Genomic DNA, 26657 nt, shown 5'->3' with positions numbered 1-26657 from the left:
AGTGAGCAGGTAATAGCAGTCTTTACACAAACACAAAAACAGATGTTTGGCCCTGAACAACTAGACAATATATAAATACAACGGAATGTTGAATCCAACCAGGGTACTGTCTATCTAACAGGATGTAGTTACCATCCCAGTGGCCGTGAAGCCAATGCTGAGAATACTTTTGCCGGAATCCCAACAGCAGTCGAAATCCCGGCGCCAGAATACCAATGGTAAGTATTAGGGTTAGGGGGAGGGTTAGAGTTTGTCACTAGGGGGAGGGTTATGCTGCAGGGTGTAGGGTTAGGCTGCCGGGGGGGTAAGGTTAGGCAGCGGGAAGGTTATGGTTAGCATACTTCCCTTCAAGGTGTTGGGATTCTGACTGTCGGGATGCCGCTGTCGGTATTGTGACCACTGGCATCCCGGGATCCTGTACCAGGGCCAGCTACAGAAATCTCGGGGCCTGGTACACTAATGTGTCTGGGGACCCTTCCCCTGCATGTGTGATATGTGAAGCATGATAATGTTAGCTGAAAGATATACCAGCCTTTAAATAAAGTAAAAATACACTGTCTTACCACACTGTCACTGATGATGCAGGCTGTATTTCTTGTCTGCAGTCTCTTCCATGGTCTTCTTGATGTCAGTGTTGTGGGTGCCTCAAGGGTAGGAGGGATGGTGTGTGCAGCCAGCCATCCTCAGTCCTCGGCCCCTTATCACCTTCCTCAAATTCAGCCTCTCATTACTATCCTCAGCCCAAAAGCTCCTCATCACCTTCCTCAGCCTCAGACCCTCATCACTATTCTCAGCCCAAAAGTTACTCATAACCTTCCTCAGCCTCAGAACCTCATCACCATCCTCAGACCTCAGCACCTTCATCAGACCACCATAACCTTCCTCAGCCTCATCACCTTCCTTAACCACCAGAACCCCCATCACCTTCCCCAGCACTTAGTCCCATGACTCCCAACACCTTTCCCAGCCCTTAGTTCCATGACTCCCATCTTCTTCCCCAGCCCTTAGTTCCATGAATCCCATCATCTTCCCCAGCCCTTAGTTCAATGACTCCTATCACCATCCCCACCCCTTAGTTCCATGACTCCTATCACCATCCCCAGCCCTTAGTTCCATGACTCCTATCACCATCCCCAGCCCTTAGTTCAATGACTCCTATCACCATCCCCAGCCCTTAGTTCAATGACTCCTATCACCATCCCCAGCCCTTAGTTCAATTACTCATATCACCATCCCCAGCCCTTAGTTCCATGCCTCTCATCACCATCCCCAGCCCTTAGTCCCATGACTCCTATCACCTTCCCCAGCCCTTAGTCCCACTCCCAAGACTCGAATCACCTTCCCCAGCCCTCAGCCTCTTTTACCTTCTTCAGCCCCCAACCTCCTTCAGTTTCTTCAGCCCTAAACCCCTGCCCCCTTTCCCTCTCCACTGTAGCCTACCTGACAGGTGACGGCAAAGTGTGGTGGCGTGACCTATGATGTCACGCCGCTGCGTTGCTGGAGGTCATGTCCTGCCCGAGCCTGAGCCACATGGAAAAGCCCAGCGCTGCCGGGTGCCAGACTACAAGGAAGCTGGGCAGCGGGTACCGGCGGCTGCAGCGTGTCGGCTGGAGCTATCTTCCAGGCGAAGCTGTCTGCTGTCTGTGGCCTGCTTTGTGCCCGTGTGGACATTGGGGTCCCTCTGGACCTCAGGGCCTGGTACGGGTGCCCGTATTCCCCCCCCCCTGTCGCCCAACCCTTACTAACACTATTATTACTTGTACCACTACTACTACTACTACTACTACTACTAATAATAATAACAATAACAATAATAATATGCATACATTGTTTCATCTTGTTAAACTATTAACCTTAAGTGCATAATTTAGATTAATGTCAAATTAATAATTATAAAAACAATTACCCATGTTTAATAGTACATTTAAAATAATGTAATATTTCAGCCTAGTTGGCAAAACAAAAATAACTAAATGAAGCAAACTCACAATGATCTGAATGTTGCATTTTGTTTACATTTTATTTACTATTGTTTGTTTTGCATCTTCTGAAAAGACTCAATATGGAATAAAATAAGACTGCACTGCAACATGAAACCCATGATATACTGTAAGTGAGTTACCATCTTATAACGTTCCAGTATACTAGCAGAGGAGGCGATTAATTCACAGGTTACATTTCTCCCATGCTCTGCTTCCTCCTCTATTCACCCACTACAATGCTGTTCCCGCACCGTAGCACTGTCACATCTTACACCATTATAGAGATGTTTCCTGTCTCCTCACACCTTATTCAGTCTGTGCGTTTCCTTTATGCTACATATTTGCACAGTAGGTAGGAATACTATGCCATCTTCTTGTTTATACTGAGAAACAGCTTGGCTTCTGTTTAAGCAAATGAAATGAAAATGTTAAATCTGTATCTATAAAGGATGTAACCATCTTTATCCTTTGCTTTTCTCTAAAACTCAAATGTGATGGATTCCGTTGTATTCCTTTGTGTAAACGTACACATTAAATTGTTACAACATTAAGATTAGGGGGTATATTTACTAAAGGTCAATTTCCTGGGTCTAAATCACACATTTTCTAACAGGCAATTTACGATTTGTTTTTTTTTAAGTATTAGTAAATGTGTGATTTAGCCCCAGAAACACTACATCAATACTGATAGACCTTCATTGATTTTCAATCGATGAAAATCGATTAATATCGACCTGTAGTAGATCTACCCCTAAGACACAATATTTGAACATACACATGTAGTGATTTGCAAACAAATGAGTCTAAAATAAGAACATTGTAATTAAAAGTAACCAATTAATGACACATACTACATAATAGATTTGGATGTGTTGAAAACCTTACATCCTCATGTTACGAGTATAGTTACAGGGGAAAAAACGATTATATTTATTTAGTTGATACTTTTTTATTTCATAATAATATTAATATTAGAAATGTAGGTATGTTTTTTACGAAAAAAAAAAAAAAAAGATTGAAGATTATTTTTATTTTTAACCTTTAATCATTTCTCCTGCATGATAATGATGGTTTTTTTTGTATGCAAAACATAAAGGCTAAATTCTGTTTTTCATACATTGAAACCTAACTCATTAATTGCATAAAGCAAACACAAATATCCCCAAATAAATAAAACATTTCCCTATTGATTACATTTAGTAATACTCACAGATCAGCAAAGCTACTTTGAACTAGGGATGTGCAGGCTCGGATAGGTTCGAGTTTGCACGTGGAGTTCGGATTTTTCCCTCCAAAAAAACGGAACTCAGAACGAGGCAAAACGTCATCTTACATGGACGAACATCATCATTCCTGGTCTTTTGTCCAGGAATGATGATGTTCGTCCATGTAAGATGACGTTTTGCCTCGTTCTGAGTTCCGTTTTTTTGGAGGGAAAAATCCGAACTCCACGTGCAAACTCGAACCTATCCGAGCCTGCACATCCCTACTTTGAACCAGAGTTGGACTCATTAATTCAGCTTTGTGTCGAATTGATGAATAGACAGATATAAGATTATTAACCCAGGGGTCATCATTCTGATTTGTAGTTTCAGTAGGAAGAAGTTTTCCCTCTCTACAGTATGCTACTCACGCACCACGATACTGAGATATCTCTGCAAATATCACATGGTGAGAAATGACTTCTGCAATTTGATAGAATTAGGGGTCTATTTACTAAGCTTTGTTAGGAGATAAAGTAAACGGAGGTAAGGTACCAGCCAATCAGCTCCTAACTGCCATGTCACAGGCTGTGTTTGAAAAATGATAGTTAGGAGCTGATTGGCTGGTACCTTACTTCCGTTCACTTTACCTCCTAACAAAGCTTAGTAAATAGACCCCTAAGAATCTTGTAACATTTTACCCATAGCAATAAAATTCAGTGCAAGTTACTTGTATGTAGGTCACCAAGTCAGGGCATATTGTACATAGTGAGATTTATGTACCAAACCTTGGAGAGACATAAAGTGGACAGAAATAAAATACCAACCAATCAGCTCCTAACTGTCATTTTTCAAATACATTATCTTTCTGCAAGGCTTAGTACATAGGGCCTGATTCAGAGGCGCATGCTATTTGCGTGCACTCGTTCCGAATCAGGGAGTTTTTTATTTATTTCTAGTTTTGGCCTCTAGGCCGCTCGCATAGCTGTGGGTGACCACCCACAGCTTTTGCGAGCGGCCTGGCGATGGTCGCGATTATCACGACCATCGGGCTTGCGAGGAGACCCTATGGTAGGGTCTCAGGTCTATCAAGCCCGAGTGGACATCCTGCTCTAATAGAGCAGGAAGTCCACTACTGACATCACGAGTGATGTCAGTAGGGCCGCCCACAAGCGCCAGGCATACCTAAGGGAATGCCTGCATTTGTGCAGCCACCCCCCCTCCCCGCCTACAAAACAGGGCAAGCTGTCAATCATTACCGACAGCCGCATCGTCTTGTAGTGAGCCCCGGAGCGAAGGAGCTGCCATCGCTCGCTGGGGCTCGCGCATACATACGCCAGAGGTGGCACATGTGCAGGGGCCAAACATCGACCCACTACTCATCGACCCGGTATGCGCTCGCGAGCGGGTCTGAATCAGGCCCATAGACCCCAGTGTAAGAAGATAGAGATTAGTGTCTTTGTTGTGTTCCTGGACTTGGTGCAGTTTTTTGTACATTGATTGGAAGAACTGAAGATTTTGGGTCTGATGAAGTGTGGGTACTATGTCTGTTTGTGGAGCTTATCTTATGTGACCTTGCTATGTTCATATGCACAGTTCAGTAGGGAGTGCAGGTCATGCAGACAGGCAATTATGTGTATATATATAGAGTGCCGAATCATGGTTCAGTGGCGTCCTATGCCAGCACCCCCTCCTCCCGCCCTTGGCACGTGATGTTATGACATGACATATCAAGGAGAGCAGGAAGATGGGTGCATGGTGACCTTTCTAAGCATCTTGATGCTTTCCAAGGCACCCCGCGAGCTGTAGATGGGTGCCATCAGTGGAACGACCATGCTTCCTCATCAGCCATGTGTCCTTGGCAGCCACACCGGTCATCCACCCGTTACTATGGCCTTGCACGTATACAATTATATGTGAGTATACATTGATGATGGTGATGACTTGTGGTAAAGCAGGCGCATATGCTGCCAATGCGCTGGTGAATGTATCTCCAGTTGTGCTTTTTTCCTACCAACACTGGATCAGCCCTTGTGTGCACATAGAACATAGGCCCTCATTCAGACCCACTCGTGAGAGGCTGTCCGACAGGGAGGGAGCTCCGTCATGAGCATGCACAAGACCCGACGACCGAAGGACTTTCCTTCGCTCGGAGTGTCTCATCAAAGGGGGCGTGCTGTCGATGGTGACTGACAGCACGCCCCCTTTGGTGGGCGTGCCGGGGGCGTGCCTGCCAGATGGAGGCGTTCCCAAGGGAACGCCTACCGTCTGAAGCCGGCCCCACTGACATCACTAGTGATGTCAGTGGGAGTGATTTTGGCTCTGATAGAGCCAAAATCACTCCTGGCCTTGCGGTTGATAAACCCAATCGCAGGCTTTTGCTCGCAGTTTCGATTGTCGCGATGGTCAAGACCATCGCGACCATCATCCTGCACGCTCGTATATGCTGTGGGTGGTGACCCACAGCTATACGAGCGTCCAGGAGGACGCTCCATATTAATGGAGGTGGGCCCTGATTCAGAGCGAGCGCTCTGGTCAGAGCGTCCGGCTCTGAATCAGGGCCATAGTCAAAGTTTTATAAAGTCTTTCGAGCATTGATATTATTGGATAAGTTTTACCAGCTATGGCAGTTTATAAGGAGCCAAATTAGAGCACTTTTCATTACCTCACTAAAGTAACATTTTATAATGTTATTTGCAGGTCAAAATGTACCTTGACGAACGTGTTCTGCCGTTTCATATGTGGTGTATTACTTTGCATATTTTGCACATTCATTGTACTTTAAAACATGATAATAGCGGCTTTTATGTTCTGTTAATTTTCTAGAACAATACATTAAAGGTTTTAGGCAAGTGTAACACCCATAGTACATATTTTCATCGCCGTGAGTCCAGCACATTTGTTAATGAATGGTTCTGTAATCCACAGGGCTGTCTAGGATAGAAAGAATGTTATCTTACACACCAAACTGACACCTGCTAATTTAGATTAGTTTTTTTTTTTGGAAGCTTAATAGCTGTTTAAATACCCAACAGGGATACAGCGACAAGGTGTCAGTTCATACAAAGGACATTAATTCATACTTTATCACTGAAAAGAATTAAGCTCGGTTTCTTTAAGACAAAGATCCAGTATTGTATTGTTGCTTTGGCTTATGATACATAACTGTGAATAACTGACAGTGATGTCACAGTGACGTGATCATACGTGGTAATCACATTGCCACTGAAACCTTTCTGCAGGTTGCGAGGTTATGGTACAGACAAATCAGACATCTAGCTGGGGAAAGAATTGGTACCTCTTGAAAACCTGTTAGATCTAAGAAAATGGTCACAATTTATGATGTGCAAACACAAGAGGCGTTTTAACACTTTGGGGGGCCCGTGTGCAGTGGTGGGTTATGAGGAGACAATTAAAAAATAAATAAAAAAAATCAAAATTAGCAGGAACCTATTCACAAATATATCTCACTTATTTTTAATACATGTCAGCTCTAGAACACACATCAAGGGACATTTATGTGCCCAGAACAGTGAGCCTGATACAGATGTGGATGCAAATTCCTTTGCAGCTGGTATCTCTCACGGATCGCAATTGCTAAAATATGCTAATGAGCCACTTACTGTCCTGGGCTTTGAGACACCCACTGGCAGCATCTCACATCTGCCGGTTCACGCACAAAACCGGAATCATCGGAAGCATCAAATGTAGATCAGGTGGCCATCAGCCTTCTGAGTAAGTCTAGGCTGTCGCGGACATAGCGGGTCTCCAGACACACAGAGGGTTCTCCTCCTGCGAGCAAGAATGTACACCTCCGAAAACAGTGTTTAAATGGTCCAACACTCCAGCGTTTTTCTAACAGCTCCCCGTTACCTCCCCCAATTTAGTCTGATGAAAAAAGCATCTGGTTTCTGCGGATTACAACCCCACTTCACTGGATTGCATTATTTAGAGCACAGTTGCCCAATGGTTAGCATTGCTGCCTTGGTGTAATGGATTCATTGTGAATCAGTGCCCCTAGCTTTGTGGCATTTGTATGTTTTTCCCGTGTTTGCATGGGTTTCCTCCGGGTGCTCTGGTTTTCTCACAAAGTTCAAAGACCTACTTGTAGGGTACTTGTGTGTATGAATGTCCGTGTGGTGGGGACAGGGTCGGACAGGCCCACAGGGGTACAGGGGAAATCCTCGGTGGGCCCCACTGCCAGAGCGACCACCCCTCCTCTGGGGGTCAGGTCCCAGACTGTGCTCTTGATTATACATTGTTACTCTATTAGAGGGACAGTTAACAGGTTCAGCACTACCACTGATATATATGGGTGCTTGGTGCACTTCTATAGAAACTACACCAGGATTCATCTAATGGTTTGTCAATCGTCTGTGGTGGCTGGCCACACCCCCTCTGGTGGCTGACCACACCCCTTAAGCCTGGGCGCCTACCACTGCATTCCCCCGGTGGGCCCTTCTTGGCCCAGTCTGACAATCAGTGGGGAATATGGATTGTAAGCGTCACTGGGGCAGCGATTGTTGTGAATGATTAAATAGTCTCTGCAAAGGCCTGCAGCATATGTGGGCATATAAATGACTGTTAATAATAACATTCAATTTTGCACATTTGTGAATTCAAGAAACCCAAGTTCAGCATGTAGCTGGGATGGTTAATAATATGCATCTGCATTGCTAAACATGATTGCAATGAGGATTGTGGATGGAACTGTCATTGTGGCTTGTTGTTCAGAAGATAAAAAGGTTAATAGGGGATGCCAGAGTAATGAAAAGCTAATGAAAAAATGTCTATTTGCATGATTTCTAGTGCTCAAAACCAAATAATTCCATTCTGTCTAAAACACTTAAATGCAGCAGAATATGCATGATTTATAGCAGGGTAAAGAGCAGATACATTGCAGTTCTGTCATCTCCCATGTCGGCTGTGATCAATTATGCCGTATTTGACAATTAATCCTATTTTCTGCATAATGAACACTGATATCATCCTTCATTCGCCACATTAACTATGCAACAACTATTTGCAAGGTATCAATAATGGTAAATATGTAATTTGTTCAATTCATGTAATTATTATTTGGAAAATCTTATCTATATAATAATTGAAGATGGTGGTAGCTATATCTCCGACATTCACATAGAGAGCTGGACGTGCGCAAGGCTCCCACTGTACATGTCAGAACAGAAGAGAAGAGAGGAGACCTAGGGGTAAATTGACTAAGATGGGAGTGCTATTTAAAAAGTGATGTTGCCCATAGCAACCAATCAGATTCTACTTCTCATTTATCTAGCACCTTTTAGAAAAATACCTGGAATCTGATTGGTTGCTATGGGCAACATCACTTCTTAATAGAACTCCCTTCTTAGTAAATTTACCCCCTAGTCACAAGGTAAGTATAGCGGGATGGGGGCGGGAAGAGAGAGTGGGGCTGGAGGCGGGACAGAGGCGGAGCGGGTGTTGACCCAGATTCGTTGTAAGGAAAGTCCAAAACTACTAGTACTATGTATTGGAATAATGTCAAATTTACAGTATTCAGTTTAAAAATGATTTACAAATAACACGTTGCTTCATCAAGTTAGAACCAACCAAAGATGGTGGAGATATTAACATTTCATTTAATCACTTCTAAAATTGCCGACATCTATCAAGTTTCATAAATTATCCATGTCCATCGCTCCTATTGCGTTCAGCTGTGTTAAAATTCACCTGGGAAATGCTGTGCCAATTATTCAATGATGTCTGAAATACAATACGGTAATAATGCAAACCTACATAATTCACTGACTGTATGAATGTATTCAATACAATCTGCAGTTTTCTGCAGATGCTAATTTACAAAAAGTGAAGTGCAACATAATGAGAAATTGCAGAGCCGTAACTAGACTTTTTGGTGCCCTGTGCCAGAGAGAGCATTGGCACCCCACCCCCATTTTTTAAATAGGGACATAATATAGTGCACCTGAAAAAGGGCTATGGCCTCATGGGGAAGGGCCAGGGAAGAGACAGGGGAGGCCAGGAGTTGCTGGGGATAAAAGAAGAGGAAGCTACAAGTGAGAATGATAATAAACAGGAAAAATGACAGGTCCAAACAGCGCCTCCTGCCCTGCGGTGCCCTGTGCCATGGCACTGGTCACACTACCCTAGTTACGGGACTGAGAAATAGTGTAAAGTGTGACAAGAATTTAAATGTGGGTGTGATTCCAGTTAACAGCCGTTTATTGAATCCAACTGCCCCAAATGACTCCCCAGTTGTTTAGGGCTTCCCTGCTGGACAATTACAGTTCTCTCTCCCTGGGCGGGATGCAGTTAACGAAAAATGCTGTAAAATCCCTTTTTACTGCACTTTTCGTATGCATCATTCTCCTGGCCGCTGGGCTCGGATGCGGAGGGTAACGCCAGCTTTTGCTGGCGTTACCCTATAGAAGTTTATGGGCCTTTACCGCATCGCGCTGCTATGAGGGATCCGATCGGATCCCTCCCAGCATGCCCCGCAGCCACTGCGTCACTCTGCGCATGCGCAGATGGACTCCCGGGTCATAAACCCAAAAGTCCACTGTGCGGCAGAGATCACAAAGGACGGCTCTTATGGGAAGAGCTGTCCTTTGCTGTACTGTTCGCATATGTTAGTGCATATGCCATCAGTACCAGTGCGATGTCCGGCGGTAAGTATTACTGCCTCTAAATGGATTGCTTTGTACTGTACATTAAAACAACCATACAAAAGTGATGCTATTAATGATTAACATAAGAAATTCCATTAAAAGCTTGGCAGGCACTGAGATCCACACATCAAACTCATTTAATTTTAAAGCAAAGGGGTGAATAATAGGTGATGTGCTATTATATAAATCTTAGTCATTGCATTGCACCTTACACTATCCTTTAAATATGCTTGTGTAAATAGAAATATATACTATGGGGTTTATTTACTAAGCAAACTGCAGATTTCCAGCATGTTTAAGCCTGAAATGTAAAAAGGCAGCCTATTTAATAGTAAAACACTCCATGTTTTGCTAATAAAAGCATTGGGCAAAATTTACTAAGTGGCGGTTTGACAGCGGGTTCTATTCTATTCTAAACCCCGGCGGTTTGGTGGCGGGTTCTATTCTGATCTAAACCCTGGCGGTTTGGTGGCGGTTTTGCAGCAGTTTCTAAATGACAGCCCTGTTCTATTCTAAAATGTGTTTTGATGGCAGTTTTGCAGCGGTTTTGGCCTTAGTAAATCTGCAGATAGCAAAAACGCCGCCAAACCACAGTCAAAACACATTTTAGAATAGAATAGAACAGGGCTGTTATTTAGAAACCACTGCAAAACCGCCTCCAAAACCCCGGGGTTTAGAACAGAATAGAACCCGCCTCCAAACCGCCGGGGTTTAGAATAGAATAGGACCCGCCGTCAAACCGCCGCTTAGTCAATTTTGCCCATTGTCCTTTTAAATTAAAAATGTCGGGAAGCAGGGACTTTTGCAACCCTTATATGTTTCATCACAACAAACTTCAGCATAGTGGATTGTTTTATTACCCTGAAATTTTGACTTTCTTATATGGACTGGATGAGGTAAATATCTACAGTAATTAGGTATACTTACATATTAGATTTACTTATGACATATGTCTAATAAAGTAAAGTCTGGCTGCTGAAATCAGTTGATGCAAGCAATCTGCCAGGATAAAGTTCACATTCTGAGCACAATAAATATATCATTACACAGAACCTCTATTAATAAACCAGAGTGAAAATGAAATGTTGATTTAGAATGTTACAAAATGGGCTAGAGCGTCTTCATATCAAATTATTTTCCACCTATGTGAGATGGTTGCCTGGGCATGTTGTAGCTTTGGCTGTGATGTCAACATATTGGATCTTTCTATGACAACGGAATACAAATGAGCTCTTTGTAGCTACATCAAGAAATGGGAATGAAACATAATACTGTACGACAGAGCTTTTCTCTGCCTTATCCCTCCTATCCGGCCTCTCTACCTGATAGAAATTAATTCACTAGCCATATGTAGAGAAAGTAACAATAAAATTTATATAAATGTGTACTATAAAAACGCTATAGCTGTTATATAAACACACCTGAAAACAATCTCAATCCTTCATTGTTAAACATTACCGAATCTGAACGATTCCCACGTAAACTGGCTTCATTAAACAGGTCACTGAAGTCTATTCTAACCAATCAGATGTTCTCTCTCATTAGTCTGACTGCACACCAATGATTAGAGCTAATATTTGATTCATTACTTCGAGTTATACATAGCATTGTTTTTTGTCCAATGTCACTAAATAGGGCTTACATGTAATATTTAATAAACTTAACAAACACATGTTCATTCTCACTGACTATATCATCCATGTAATATCATCAGCACACTAAATTAGAATAACTGGCATTAAAAGCTAAGTACAAAACACATAATGCTATTGAGATGGAATCCTACTAGATTGTATGCTGCTTTTTCACATGGCACAGCCTTCTATTTATTGTTATACCCTTTTTCCACGGGTTAATGCTGTGTCAACCCGGTTTAGACTGCTAGGATAAAGGCTCCTAGCATAAAAGGCTGGAAAAGGCTCCTAGCACAAAATCCCGGGTCGATTGACCCGGCATTTCTTCCCGGGTCTTGAGCAGGGTTTTACATGGGTAAAACCGTGATCAGTGTCAGTGGAAACGGGTAACCCGGGTCTTCCGACCTGGGACCCATTTACCGCATGGTGATTGGGTGGTATTCAAGAACTGTCTGTGACAGCTGTCACTGGGGAGGCCGGAACGTTCTGGTTTTTACCCTATCCCCGTTTCATAATGGGAGGCTGTAACCTCTCCCTGCCCGTCTCCCCGGTGAAAGCTGTGACTTCAGTCAGCCTTTCTGAATGACACCCCCACTGAAAAGGACCCCATCCCCTGGTTGCCGGTCCGCTCTGGTCTGGTGTTCAGGGGAGAGCTGGAGTTTCCAGTGCTTGGTGATGATATAATCTCCAAGCGCTCTCACTGCATCTGTCTGCTGTGTGAATGGCGTGGTCGGCTTCACAGTGGAAATGGGGTATGTCCTGGGTCTGACCCGGCTTGGAACTGTGTTCCAAATCCCAGGTCAGAAAAGGGGATTTTGGTGGAAAAGGGGTATTAGAGCCTCTTGGGCTGTCTCCTCACTGTACATACATGCTGGGAATTAGGACCCAGAGTCTGCAGGGGGGTCCATCCTCCAACCTGAAGTGCTCAAGCATATGTGAAGCAGTCATCTTAATACTGTATGTGAGTGACATGGTGGGAGACAAAAGTCTCCTGCTTAGCTCCATGTTTGAAACCCCAGTGTACACATGCATAAAGCTGTTCCAGTATTCTGCACCACTGTTCCAGTATTCTGCACCACTATCTGCAAGCAGCAGACAAGTATACACAGCTTGTGAGCTGTATAGGACACCACTCCACTCAAGCTTCTCTCCATTACCAGTATACATGTAACAGTGAGTACGGCTGTACCTACTATCAATAAACCAACACCACTGGTTAAGTAACTGCATGGTTCATCGTTTGAGTCATTCACTGGTGTATTCCTACATAACTCTGCAATATCAACACCTGCACACACATTATTTGCAACAGTTATTGCATGTTTTGGATGGTTCAGGGATTTGCTCACAACTTGGCTCCTTCATAGAATACAATAACAATGTAAGGCTTAGGACGGTATGCACCACTCATTTTATTATATTAGCAGAAAAGCTATTGAAATACTGATCTTAAGTTTCAAGTGTTCTATGAATAAGCTAATTGGAATAGAGGATAAATGACAAGATATTATTTACAAGAATTTATATACTTAGCACCATTGCTATAATCACATCAGATGTGTTCAAGAAGGTTCAGCAACAGATCATAGAGGGCTTTTTAGTGCAAAATGCTGATGACCACACACACACTTATGGATGAAACGCTTTGACTGGATTTTCCAGCAGTTACAGTTGGCAGGTGATCTGCCCAGTCAAATCCCAATTTCTTTTCACTCTGTGGGCCTGATGCAATGTTGTACGCTATTGCTGCCATCGCAGCTGTGGATGTGCTAATGGAACTGCAGAAAGTTGTACTGAGTCCCCCAATGGAGCCTTCGTTATCTGTCTGCAAATGCGTATACCAATGCAGCATCAGACGGAGGTCAGACAAACATCAAATCCTTGAGTGAGTGCATGGTTGTGCAGCATTGCTGCTGTACCTGAGACCCTGGAGCCATGTTCTCCATGTACAGGATCTTAGGCATTGCCTAAAACACACCCCGGAAACGGCCAGAACACACTTCCGTTTTAGCCGTTACTCCCGTTTGCCTTCCACAAAATGTTTCGCTTTCTGTCCATCACTTGCGACTGAAACCTCACTGCAACAGTAACTGCAATTGCGTGAACATCGGAATAGCGTACAACTCTTAATCAGGTTGTGAACGGTATGCCGGCGCTCGGGAAGCCTGCGATCGGGATCCCGGCGGTCAAAATCTTGATGCCAGCATCCCGACAGGGTTAGGATACCGAAACCTTTTGGTAGATATCCTAATCCTCTAGCTACCCCTAACCCGCTCTCCCCGGTGCTCCAACCTAACCTCCCCCCACTGCCTAAACCTAACCTCCCCCTCCCCACTCCCTAACCCTCCCCATTAGTGCCTAACCCCCCCTAGTGCCTAACCCTAATCCTACCCCTCCCCTCAACACGCTACTTACCTTTGGGATGTCGGTGGTTGGGATGCCTGCGCCGGAATTTTGATAGGTGTTAGTATTCCGGCGCCGGTATTCTACATGCCGGTATCTAATGTGCCAGGATATTGATTGCATCCCCTCTTAATCCGGCCCTATGCTCACTCAGACACTATGAAATTAATTGTCCTCCAGATTGCTGCAGGATGGGCAACTGAACAATTGCATCTAGCATACAGACCTACACAAGCGGTAGCTATTAGCTTGGTCCAACTATTGCTCAATAAGGACAATCATTCTTTTTTTTCATGCTTATACATAGGTAAAAAGATAAAATATTACTCTTCTATGAATTACTATTAGCACTTGATTAATAATAACACACAGAATTATGGCAACCCTCAATATTCTGATTCTTACATTATTTTGAAGACACTGAACAGTACGGTTAAATTAAAATTCTTGGTAGGTACGATTTTTCATTCTAAGCTTTCGTTTCCTCTAGATATAATGATATTGTGTGAGCAATTGCTGATTATTCTGTTGCAATAGATATTTCATTCAATTACATTAGCATTTAGTGAGGTTGCGGTGGGAGGAGTTACATTTTGTGATCTGGAGGCTTATGATAAGGGGATTTATCAAGCTTATCACAACCTTCAACTTCACATAATGCATAAAAATGGCGAAACATGCTGACAGATGGGTTTCTGTGCATCAGCTTTCAATAGCGGATGATTTGTTACAAAGAAAGAGCTTACCATGTATGTATTATAGGAACAGATCATGTCGACACAAAAAAAGTTTAATGTTATTTCAGTACAAACTTTTTTTATTATTATTATTGTGATCACAGAGAACTATGCTGCATTTCCTGTTGATAGCAAATGCTAAAAACAATGGTAATACCAACACAGCAAAACAATTTAATATAAAAAAGTTAAATATAAGTGTAACTTTTCCAAGGATTTTATTAACAGTGTGGTGTCACCAGCACAGACAATATAGACCTAGATAATTAAATAATCTAATGATTTGTTTCACCAAACAGACCCCCACATTTGGAATATGTAGGCAGGCACCCAACCTTTGCCCACCAAAGCTCTATCCCTTCCAACTGTTACACCAAAATGAAACATATCCTGATACATTACCAGTCCTGTCACTGGGCACAGGTTATTGGTATTATACTATACAGTTAAGTCCAGGGGCAGAACAAATCAACAACGGGCACCATTGCAAAATTTGGTTAGGGGTTGGGTGTTGCCGGTCTAGACTCACAGGCTGCCTTCTGTGCTCTGAATAGAGCAGACCGGGGACCACTTCGGAACATCCATCCACATGGGGCATGAGCCGATTATAGAAGACTGTGCACTACTTTTCAAAGCAGACAGTGCGACGAGGGTTGAGGAGTGGAACTACATTACAGCTTATAGAACCATAAAATATGTGACCCTGTGGGGTCTGTGGGATCTATTTAGAGATATTTTAAGAGATGATGGAGCACAGGTGCAGTGACACCCAGAAAAGTGTGTCTCTAGAACCATCCTGGTTTTCAACTGTCAGTTCTAAACTGAAATATTAAGATTATTATATGACAACGTACATAGAAATAGTATACCTCTAGTCACTCACCTGATAATAAGAATTCATAATTCTGCCTATGCTCTGATGCTTTCTTCAAAGTCTGAATTAAAGTATTTCCCATCCTGTGGGCAAATTAAATGAATATTTGATAAACACACCTTGCTAAGTAACAATGGCGTACATCTGGCTACAGCGACTTTATGAAATATTTATATAAGTTCATTTGGGTCAACATTCTGACTAACTCGTTTAGTCAAATGAGTTGATGCATAATGCAAGGAGCACCGTGTTAATAATGCTGGTTATAGTTCATAGTAAATAAAGAGGCTGCTTTGTGCACTGACTTAAACTGTCAACATAGAGGACAATTATCTTACTGAAGCTCAGTATAATGTGACTCGGCGCTCAGTGCTCCACCTGCACAATACATTTTTGGGCTCAAGTCACTAAACACTACGTTGCCATCAAAGACAGACAGAATACATTACAAGCAACTTCAGATCTGTTGTTATGTACATAGCATCTGTGAGCACATTCTATTGTAAGAAGCTTTTATTATTACACCCCGTCTATGCAAGATCAAATATAAATATAAAATGTAAGCTGATCTATCCACAAACAAGTTAATCATACTACTATAAACACAGAAAAATATAAGTAAAGGTTTATTGAGTTGATCACCAATTAAAACATTTTAGATATGGGGTGATGGTTGGTGAGGATATTTTCCCATACAACCCAAATGGGATGTGGTCATAATCCCGGCAAGTTGGATGCCGGCACTTAGAATACCGGCGCCGGAATCATTACACCTGTCGGAATCCCGGCACCGGTGTCCTGAAAGTAAGTAGTGCGGTTAGGGGGAGGGTTAAGGTTAGGAGGGTTTCACTGCTCTTTTCGTAGCAGTGACGCTAGTGTGCATGTGTGGCCTACAGGTCAGGCATGTGCACAAGAGCCCCGACGTCCGGCGGCAGGAGCCAGACTGGGGCGGAGGTATCCGATAGGATCCCTCTTTGCAACCCGGGACTCCTTCCCATCTCCATTTTCTTTTTTCTTTATGTTAATATCTACTCCTAATAACTGTTCTGGCAAGTAGTCAGGAACCCGGCAATTAGATTACTGGCTCCGGAATACCAACGGTCATCAGAATACCGACGTCACAATCCCGATGGTGATTATTAGTGTTAGCGGTTAGGTTTAGGGCTATTTTTCTGGAAAAATAGGTTCACTGTTGGTGGAGCTACTGGGAGTGGAGCTATGGAAAAACAATTATATATTATATACATATATATATATATATATATATATATATATATATATACAAACTTGGTCACCGGCACTCAAAGAAAATCAGAGCTTGAAAACATGTCCCGCTGGGGTGCTCACCCTGGGGTATATACCCCTCCAATGCACTTCTCCGAAAAAAGCGGCACTCCCAGACTTCAATCAATATGAGTGTTTACTGCATCAAAAACTTCAACGTTTCGGGGTCATCCCCCTTCATCAGGTATCCTGATGAAGGGGGATGACCCCGAAACGTTGAAGTTTTTGATGCAGTAAACACTCATATTGATTGAAGTCTGGGAGTGCCGCTTTTTTCGGAGAAGTATATATATATATATATATTTATTATATATATTATATAGTATTTAGAAATGAAGGCACTCAAAATGGACTTTATAATAAAACTTATCTTATGGAAAATACATTTTAGCCCAGGACATTACGTCATAGTTAATGAGAGGTTCCTGATGAAAAATAGCACTACACACACACACATATATATATATATATATTATATATATATATATATATATACGTGTATATATATATATATATATATATATATATAATGTGCAGCAAAAGCGGCACTCAGCATCTTATAATGGATATATTCAGATTTATTTCCGACAATTCGGGCTGCCGCCCTTGATAACAGGCGGCAGCCCTAAACGTCGGAAATAAATCTGAATATATCTATTATAAGACGCTGAGTGTTGTCTTTGCTGCAGATTATTTTAGGAGCAACTTGCTCCCTGGAGGGCACCAGTGCAACGAAAAACTTGGAATATATATATATATGTAGCCTGAGGATGGGCAAACAAAGCCTGAAACGCTGCTTAAAGAACAAGTTTGTTTGTTTTGATTATTAAGTCCGCCGAGTTCTGCACTTGGATATATGTTGAATATTTGCTTGTAGTGGGCACCCTGGCATCACTATACTGAGGAAGGAGCGTGCTGAGCCAAATGCAGTGTATATATATATATATATATATATATATATATATGTACACTGCATTTGGCTCAGCATGCTCCTTCCTTATATATATATATATTAGGGGTGTGCACCGGCCACTTTTCGTGTTTTGTGTTTTGGTTTTGGATCTGGATCTTTCTTCGTGTTTTGGATCTGGATTGGTTTTGCCAAAACCACCCTTCCGTGTTTTGGGTTCTGGGTTTTGTGTTTTGGATCTGTATTTTTTTGAAAAAAGCATAAAAACAGCTAAAATCACAGAATTTGTAGGTTTTTCTGCTCCTATGCTATTATTAACCTCAATAACCTTAATTTCCACTCATTTCCAGTCTATTCTGAATACCTCACACCTCACAATAGTGTTTTTATGTCCAAAAGGTTGCACCGAGGTAGCTGGATGACTATGCTAAGCGACACGAGTGGGCGGCACAAACACGTGACCCATCTAGGCGTGAAACTGCAGTGGCAGACAGGATGGCATTGAAAAACTAGGCCCCAAACTGTACATAATGCAAAGAAAAAAAAGAGGTGCAAGATGGAATTGTCCTTGGGCCCTCCCACCCACCCTTATGTTGTATAAACAGGACATGCACACTTTAACAAACCAATCATTTCAGCGCCAGGGTCTGCCACACAACTGTGGCTGAAATGATTGGTTCGTTTGGGCCCCCACAAAACAAGCTGGCAATTTATCTGTCCCTGCACAAACTGGCTCTACGGAGGCAAGATGTCATCCTCATCCTCCTCATCCACCGATTCCTCACCCTCTTCAGTGTGTACATCCTCATCCTCACAGAGTATTAATTCATCCCTGCTGGAACCACAGGTCCCTCTGTACGTTCTGGAGGCTGGTCTCCCTGGAAGAGTTGATAATTCATTTTATGAACATCATCTTCTCCACATTTTGTGGAAGCAACCTCCTACGCCTTTCGCTGACAAGGTTCCCGGCTGCACTAAACACTCTTTCGGAGTACACACTGGAGGGGGGGCAACTCAGGTAAAATAGAGCCAGTTTGTACAGGGACCTCCAAATTGCTTCTTTTTCCTGCCAGTACAGGTACGGACTGTCTGACATGCCTACTTGGATGCTGTCACCGATGTAATCCTTTAACAGACAGACGCACGCTTGTCGCTGCTGCTTTGAGGATTCAAGTGCGGCTACAGCCCACACAATTCACAAAGACAGAAAAAAAAAAAGAATATTTTTATTGTTTGTGGAGCGCACTTTGAGGGTTACACCACCCTTTAACAGACAGACGCACGCTTGTCGCTGCTGCTTTGAGGATGCAAGTGCGGCTACAGCCCACACAATTCACAAAGACAGAAAAAAGAAGAAGAATATTTTTATTGTTTGTGTAGCACACTTTGAGGGTGTCACCACCCTTTAACAGACAGACGCACGCTTGTCGCTGCTGCTTTAAGGATGCAGGTGCGGCTACAGCCCACACATTTCACAAAGACAGAAAAAAAAAGAACAATATTTTAATTGTTTGTGTAGCACACTTTGAGGGTGTCACCACCCTTTAACAGACAGACGCACGCTTGTCGCTGCTGCTTTAAGGATGCAGGTGCGGCTACAGCCCACACAATTCACAAAGACAGAAAAAAGAAGAATATTTTTATTGTTTGTGTAGCACACTTTGAGGGTGTCACCACCCTTTAACAGACAGACGCACGCTTGTCGCTGCTGCTTTGAGGATGCAAGTGCGGCTACATCGCACACAAGTCACAAACACATTAAAAAAATAGTTTTTTATTTTTTGGAGCACTTTGAGAGTTACACCACCCTTTAACAGACAGACGCACGCTTGTCGCTGCTGCTTTAAGGATGCAGGTGCGGCTACAGCCCACACATTTCACAAAGACCGAAAAAAAAAGAACAATATTTTAATTGTTTGTGTAGAACACTTTGAGGTGTCACCACCCTTTAACAGACAGACGCACGCTTGTCGCTGCTGCTTTAAGGATGCAGGTGCGGCTACAGCCCACACAATTCACAAAGACAGAAAAAAGAAGAAGAATATTTTTATTGTTTGTGTAGCACACTTTGAGGGTGTCACCACCCTTTAACAGACAGACGCACGCTTGTCGCTGCTGCTTTGAGGATGCAAGTCCGGCTACATCGCACACAAGTCACAAACACATTAAAAAAATAGTTTTTTATTTTTTGGAGCACTTTGAGAGTTACACCACCCTTTAACAGACAGACGCACGCTTGTCGCTGCTGCTTTAAGGATGCAGGTGCGGCTACAGCCCACACATTTCACAAAGACCGAAAAAAAAAGAACAATATTTTAATTGTTTGTGTAGAACACTTTGAGGGTGTCACCACCCTTTAACAGACAGACGCACGCTTGTCGCTGCTGCTTTAAGGATGCAGGTGCGGCTACAGCCCACACAATTCACAAAGACAGAAAAAAGAAGAAGAATATTTTTATTGTTTGTGTAGCACACTTTGAGGGTGTCACCACCCTTTAACAGACAGACGCACGCTTGTCGCTGCTGCTTTGAGGATGCAAGTCCGGCTACATCGCACACAAGTCACAAACACATTAAAAAAATAGTTTTTTATTTTTTGGAGCACTTTGAGAGTTACACCACCCTTTAACAGACAGACGCACGCTTGTCGCTGCTGCTTTAAGGATGCAGGTGCGGCTACAGCCCACACATTTCACAAAGACCGGAAAAAAAAGAACAATATTTTAATTGTTTGTGTAGAACACTTTGAGGGTGTCACCACCCTTTAACAGACAGACGCACGCTTGTCGCTGCTGCTTTAAGGATGCAGGTGCGGCTACAGCCCACACAATTCACATAGACAGAAAAAAGAAGAAGAATATTTTTATTGTTTGTGTAGCACACTTTGAGGGTGTCACCACCCTTTAACAGACAGACGCACGCTTGTCGCTGCTGCTTTAAGGAAGCAGGTGCGGCTACAGCCCACACAATTCACAAAGACAGAAAAAAGAACAATATTTTAATTGTTTGTGTAGCACACTTTGAGGGTGTCACCACCCTTTAACAGACAGACGCACGCTTGTCGCTGCTGCTTTGAGGATGCAGGTGGAATCTAGACGGGATTTGGAACCGAGGACACACTACCTCCATCAATTGTCTAAATCCCACTGCACTAATGTCGGATACCGGACGCACGTCTAACACCAACATAGTAGTCAAGGCCTCAGTTATACGTTTTGCTTCAGGATGACTGCTGTCGTACTTCATCCTCATCGCTAGGGACTGTTGGAGGGTCAATTGTTTAGTAAAAGTAGTGATGTTCCTACTTCCTCTCTGGGATGATGAACAACTCCCAGCAGCAGCAACAGCACTAGGAGGAAGTGGTTCTTGATCTTTCCCTATTTTATTTTTATCGGAGAAAGTTTGGTCCTCCATTTATGTTATATTGATATATATACGTGCGGCTAAAGCGCACACAAACACAGAAAATATTTTTTTATTTTTGCTGGAGAGTAGTGCACTTTGTGGGTTACACCACCCTTTAAGAAATGAGCCAGCCGGCTCTTTACTTATGGGACACAGGCGCACGCTTGGCGCTGCTCCTTTGTTGATGCACGTGCAGCCACAGTGCACACAAGTCACAAACACAGAAAATATATATTTTTTTGGTTTGGAGTGTACTTTGGGGGTTACAGAACCCTTTAACGGTCAAGCCAGCCGGCCCTTTACTTATGACACAGGCGCACTCTTGGCACTACTTTGTTGATGCACGTGCGGCTACTGCGCACACAATTCACAAACACAGAAAATTATTTTTTTTTTGGTTTGGACTGGAGTGTACTTTGGGGGTTACAGCACCCTTTAACGGTCAAGCCAGCCGGCCCTTTACTTATGACACAGGCGCACACTTGGCACTACTTTGTTGATGCACGTGCGGCTACTGCGCACACAATTCACAAACACAGAAAATAATTTTTTTTTTGGTTTGGACTGGAGTGTACTTTCGGGGGTTACAGCACCCTTAACGGTCAAGCCAGCCGGCCCTTTACTTATGACACAGGCGCACGCTTGGCACTACTTTGTTGATGCACGTGCGGCTACTGCGCACACAATTCACAAACACAGAAAATAATTTTTTTTTAGGTTTGGACTGGAGTGTACTTTCGGGGGTTACAGCACCCTTAACGGTCAAGCCAGCCGGCCCTTTACTTATGACACAGGCGCACGCTTGGCACTACTTTGTTGATGCACGTGCGGCTACTGCGCACACAATTCACAAACACAGAAAATAATTTTTTTTTTGGTTTGGACTGGAGTGTACTTTCGGGGGTTACAGCACCCTTAACGGTCAAGCCAGCCGGCCCTTTACTTATGACACAGGCGCACGCTTGGCACTACTTTGTTGATGCACGTGCGGCTACTGCGCACACAATTCACAAACACAGAAAATATATTATTTTTTTAGCACTTGGGGGGAGCACCCCTGATGGACAGAGCACCCCCTGGACAACACTACAGCACCGCTTTAGGACTGGGACACTGCACAGGACTTTGGAGTGGACACAGCCCCTATGGAGAACTGACTGCACAACACAGTCCAGCCAGCCCCTATGGACTTTGAAGTAGTGGACACAGCCCCTATTAACAACAGCAGCACAGCACAACACAGCCAGCCCCTATGGACTTTGAAGTAGTGGACAACAGCAGCACTACACTACACTACACTACACAGCCCTAACTCCCACCCTCCCTCTTCACTGTCCACAGCCGAGTGAGAAAATGGCGCCGACGCGGGTACCTTATATAGGATCCAAAACCCGCGAGACTCGGAAGGCGGGATGATGACGTTTTGCCTCGATTTCAGATCCGAGTCAGGCGGGAAAAGTCGAGCCTGATTCGGATCGGACTCGGATCGGGGGGGCTCGGGGGGGTTCGGATTTCAGAAATCCGAACCCGCTCACCCCTAATATATATATATATATATATATATATATACCATATATATATATATATATATATGTTTAGCGAGAGATTACAGCGCCAACTGGGTATAGACCCTCCTAGACTGTGTTACAGTTACGTGTTATTTACCTTACACACATATATACTTCAACCCGACCAAGATTTATAAATGGTTATCATGCACTACCCCAACAATATGGGTGTCAGCTCAACCAGTAAAAAAAATGTACCAGTGGTAATCTGCTACATATATAAAAATGGAGCTATTAGAACTGGAATAGAGCGCCTTATGTGCTTAGGTACTTTTATATATACACAATCGGTATTAAATTAATTAGTGAACTGTGTAAAAGTGCTACAGTGCAAAATATAATATATTAAGGGATACCTCCCAAACAATGAGGTAACCAAAATAAATATCAATCAAATTCATAAAATTGTGCAACCATGCCTCAAGGATACCAATACTTTCAAATCCAGTGTCCTTCCCAGTTGTCCAGGGAGTTACAAATGCGGTAGATGCAATGTGTGTAAATACCTGCTCCGGGAGAGAAAGATCTTTAAGAACTTGGTGGGTAGCAAGGAATATAAAATTAAACAGCATCTCAACTGTAACTCAACTTCAGTGATCTATCTCTTGGAATGCTCATGTGGAACAAAGTACGTGGGCAAGACGAAACGACCACTAAAACTCCGCATACAGGAACACATACGGAACATTAAAAATAAGGTGGAGACTCATATGGTGTCAAGACACTTCAATTTATGTCATAAATCGGATCCGGATAATTTGACGTTTAAAGCAATAGAACATGTGGAACTGGGAGACAGAGGAGGAGACCTTGCAAACAAACTATCCAAACGGGAGATGTTCTGGATCTTTGAATTGGACACTATGACGCCTAGAGGATTCAACGACAACTACGAAATAGCTCCCTTCCTATAAGAAGATCGAGATGGAGGAAAACAGGTCAGGAGGGTATACAGCATGTCCTAATAATATCTACTGTTATACCTGTGTTGGAGCGCCCAATCTCATCTGATCTTGGAAGCTAAGCACCATTGGGCTTGGTTAGTACTTAGATGGGAGACCTCTAGGGAAGACCAGGTACGGTAGATTCCCAAGGGACTCACTGTTATTATTCCCTCAGGCAAATGACCCATGAAGTAACTTCTGATCTACACTTGAACATCCATGAATGAACCACGCAGCAAATAAGAAATCATTGAAATAAATATTGAAGTGACTATGTATTCTCATATTGAGTGAAAACTTGGGAAAGAAGGAAAAGAAGAGTGGAAATTCCCTACTATTAATATCAACATACATATAATTTATATCATATAGATGGCACTTGTAATAATTATCAACACACAATATTGGTTAACATTTATTCATATAAAATAGTAGAGATCCGATGTGAAGTACTAATCTTAACAATTAATTTAATAATTTATTTATTAATTATTTATTGGACATACCTAAATTTCTTTTGGACATGCTTAAATATATGTGTTATATGTTAACATTACCATTGTTTCCATTATGCCATATAGGAAAGATTATAATCAAATTACTACTTCCAGGATTGAAACGCCCCAATAGCAGATAGAAAAGAGTAGGAAGATGGCTGTGGAGATAATGACAATTAGGAGTAGTAAGATGGCCGCAGGTGAATTCACCACTGAGATCATTAAAGATGGATGTCGCCAGTGAGGACCGTGGAGTTTAAAATCACCAGGAGTATAAAGATGGCCGCGAGTGGGGACTCCAATGAGAGCACTAAGATGGTTACCGGGAGTAGAAAGATGGCCGGGAGTAGCAAGATGGCCGCGAGTAAGGATGCCAATGTGAGCACTAAGATGGATACCGGCAGCCAGGGGGAAGCGCAAACACGTGATCGGATGATAGAGTAGAGGAAGCTGACTGACCAGCCTATTATGGACAACCAAGGATGGTGTGTAGCGCCATATGCAAATTAGGCGGAAGTCACGTGAGACGGGAATACCGAATGAAATGAGCAAAACACACTGCACACTAAGTAAAGGGCGGAAGTGCCGCGGGAACTAAGGGCGGAAGTGACGCGATAAACTATACTCGAACTATTATATATCTAAAGATTTAAAATTACATAAACATGATGATGTATATGAATAATGTGGCTAACAAGAGATTAGTTCAATGGAAATATAACAACTATGATTCTCTAATAAGCTTATGCTAATCGGAAAACCGGAAGTGAGGTCACTAACGATTCCTATCATTCCTTGTTTGTCCTTATTTGAGGGGGTATAAAAGCTGGATACCCCACAGGAGCCTTACTATCCCTTGAAGAAGTCCAGGATACGGACGAAACGCGTTGGATGCTCCTGTTCTCTACCCATTCATGAACTTGCCACTTTTTATCAGATAAGCTATATTTATATATATTTTTTTAAATACCTATTAAATCTGATTTTTTTATGGTAATTTTATATATATATACAGACGTGCTATTGTTTTTTTATGTATTTTATCCTTCATGTGGAAGGATATTATTGTTGGTTTTTGATTAAAAAATGTTTTTTTTACTTTTTTAAATTGTCTGAATTGCACTTTATATTTTAAACACTTTTATAACTGAGGCATGGTTGCACAATTTTATGAATTTGATTGATATTTATTTTGGTTACCTCGTTGTTTGGGAGGTATCCCTTAATATATTATAATTTGCACTGTAGCACTTTTACACAGTTCACTAATTAATTTAATACCGATTGTGTATATATAAAAGTACCTAAGCACATAAGGCGCTCTATTCCAGTTCTAATAGCTCCATATATATATATATATATATATATATATATATATAAAATATATATATCACACACATGTGGTTCACGTGTTTACCTGGTTTTATCTGCTGTTCACTGTCTAAGCTGCATGATGTCGTCAATAACTGCTACAAAATGACATTTAACAATGTCAGACAGAACAGGGAAATTGCCTTTGAACACAATTCTGATTTTCCTTTTTTTTCATTATCATTGAATTTATACATATAAATTAGACGTCAGAGTTTTCATGCATGGACATATTTCTGAAATACTGCATGATATTGTCATATATAGTTTAGGTAATTATGTGCACTAGTTATTATAAATGATTTATTGAATGCATTGACTTGCTGATAGCTCAGAAATTGCATTTAAAATGATTACAGATATTTCCAAAAAAGCATTACGCATCCACAGAAAACTTTTCTTCCCTCTATATCAGTTATCTTGGCTTCATTTATTATATGCACTTCAACAGTTGATCTTTGTATTTTAAAAATAATGTTTTGCATAACCGAACAGATGGTTCATATAAATGCATATTATCAATGATTTCCCCATATGTGCTACACGTTCATCATTTCCTGTGAAAGATTAAAAAAATATATTAATAATAATTGTGCAATTATCATTGGCTTTACTCCAATGTGTAAATATTAAGCCTGAGCAGTATCCAGTGTATATGTTCCATGCCATGAAAAGCTGTCTGCGGTTTGAGAAAATGTTTACCCAGCGCCGTAACAGGGCTCAAATGGGACATGGTCAATATCCCGACTGCTGGGATTCCGGTAGTCAGAATGCTGATGCTGGAATCCAGACCGCTGGAATCCCAAATGTAAATATTAGGGTTGGGGGGAGGGTTAGGGTTAGTGTTAGGCCCTAGGGGGAGGGTTAGGTTTAGGCTGAGGGGGGACAGGGAGGCTAGATTTAAGCACTAGGAGGAGGTTAGGTTTAGGGTTAGTGGTAGGGAGAATGGGAGGGTTAGGATACTGACTGACAAGTTTTGGTATCCTAAACCTGTCTGGATGCCGGCGTCGGGATTCTGACCGCCGGAATCCCAAGCGCCAGGCACCCCATACCCATCCCGGCTCAAATGTGCCCTGTGTTGGCATTACATTGCACAGAGTGGACAGGAACGGCAGCACCAGTAAGTGCAGGGCTGACCAGAGTGACCTGTGGACACTCCGATTGGCTATACAGGCTGCAGG

At 42.5% G+C, this 26657-nt stretch overlaps 1 protein-coding gene and 1 pseudogene across 19 annotated transcripts in view; both read left to right on the top strand.

Moving 5' to 3' along the window:
- The window catches only part of NRXN1 (neurexin 1), a 1439010-nt gene that overhangs the window by 1184908 nt on the left and 227445 nt on the right, over positions 1–26657 (top strand). The gene's annotated exons all lie outside the window — the stretch shown is intronic.
- Positions 23634–23752, top strand: LOC148517869 (5S ribosomal RNA; annotated as a pseudogene).

The sequence above is a fragment of the Taudactylus pleione genome, unplaced genomic scaffold, assembly GCF_031769625.1.
Source record: "Taudactylus pleione unplaced genomic scaffold, aTauple2 ptg000206l, whole genome shotgun sequence".
NCBI classification, from domain to species: domain Eukaryota; kingdom Metazoa; phylum Chordata; class Amphibia; order Anura; family Myobatrachidae; genus Taudactylus; species Taudactylus pleione.
Note: the sequence above shows the minus strand (reverse complement) of the source record. Positions and strands in the feature narration are given on the sequence as shown.